A 1,957-nucleotide genomic window follows, 5' to 3' on the forward strand; every position below is an offset into this window, starting at 1 on the left:
AACTAACGTTATTTAATGAATTAAACCCTAGCAGGTCATAATTACAATTACTACCGGTAAATCTTTAAATTAGGGGTTTCTACATTAAGTAAACATAGTTGAGTGATTTTACCATTAAAATTTTTAAAAATAAAAAAAATCAAAATTTTTATAATATTATTTAAAAATTAGTAACTTTTTTGACAACATAAGCGAGAACTAAGTAACTGGACCACGCAATTCAGAAAGCCAAACCGAAAGTATTGAATCGACATATAACATAGCTGAAGGAGAACTCCTCGCACCACTTGCAAGCATGTCCGCCATAGTATTTTGTGCTCTTGGAATATGTCTGATCCGGAAGTTATGGAAGAAAGTCTTACTGCGTCTAAATTCTTTATATAATTTTTGTTATATTTTCTCGGTCTTTACATTTTTAATTTATACATATATAATGTTGATGTTAAAAACACATCAAACTCATATATTTACAAAAAAAAATTAAAAATGCTAATTTTGAAAATTTAAGTTACTAATTTTTATATAATATTATAAAATTTTAATTTTTTTTATTTTTAACGGTAAAACCCCTCAACTATGTTTACTTAATGTAGAAACCCCTAAACTAAAGATTTACCGGTAGTATTGGTAATTATGACCTGTTAGGGTTTACTTCATTAGATAAAATTAGTTTGGGGGCTTTTACGTTAAATACTTAGTTTGAGGGTTTTTACCCAAAACAAACATAGTTGAGGGGTTTTAACGTTAAAAATCCAAATAAATAACATAATACATATTGGTAAAACTATGAAATCTCTACGAATGCATGGAATAAGTTAATGATGACCCCTTACCTTATAAATACTAAACCCTTATCCAAATATAAATCCTAAACCCAAATAGAAAGAAACAAAATAACTAACATAGTACATATTGGTGAAATTATGAAATGTCTATGATCACATGGAAAAAGTTAATTATGATCTCAACTATACCCACTCATCTTTAAAATACTAAATCCTAAGTTATAATCACTAAACCCTAACCCAAATATGAATCTTAACCCAAATATGAACCCTAAACGCAAATATCAAAATCTAAAGAATACATAATATTATGTAATATTAAATTATATTATGTAATATTAAGCTACACAATATAGATCATAGTACGATTTTTACAGGTTCAAAAACGTGTAACAATAGTTAGAACTTAATAAAATTACAAACTATATATCTAAACAAAATATAACACTTTTTAGTAACCGTCAAACAGAGTGAGACATGATAAAATAGTAAAGTAAAAGAAATGATGTAATTCTAAAAATGTCGAGAGTTACTTTGCGCACAGTTAATAGTTAAGAATTTTTTATTTTCTTTTTTACAGATTAAACGGTTGGCTTTGGGAGCAAAACATAATTAATAAAATAGAATGTATGTATAGAAAAGATAGAGTATTTGGCTATTTACCCAATTATATGTCTGACTGTATTGCACATATAGCGCAACAAAACTGGAGTAAAAGAATTTAACGTCCATTTACTCTTCTTTTCCACCAATCAGGTAGAAAACAAGTAAAAGAATCTAACGCCCATTTAATCTAATTTACACTGTTTATGAGATTTTACTCTACATAAATGTAGCTGAACTCGGCTGGATAAATATTTTCACATTTTCTTTTTCTTTATTTTTTTCTCTCATTTACTGTCAATTCAGCTACTTTCCACTGGTCACGAGATTTCTATCAATTACATCCATAATGGAAAGATATGGAAACGAAATGAGATGGATGATATTGATGACGTTTTCTCATACCTTTTGGCAAAGGAAATAAATAAAGAGAACGAAGATCCAGAACCAAAGTCTGTATATGAATGTCAAAAGAGACATGACTGGATAAAATGGAAAGATGCAATTCAAGTCGAATTAGATTCGCTTAACAAACGAAATGTATTCGGACCTATTGTGCTCACACCCAA

This window comes from Brassica oleracea, chromosome C7 (assembly GCF_000695525.1).
Source record: "Brassica oleracea var. oleracea cultivar TO1000 chromosome C7, BOL, whole genome shotgun sequence".
Classification (NCBI taxonomy): Eukaryota; Viridiplantae; Streptophyta; class Magnoliopsida; order Brassicales; family Brassicaceae; genus Brassica; species Brassica oleracea.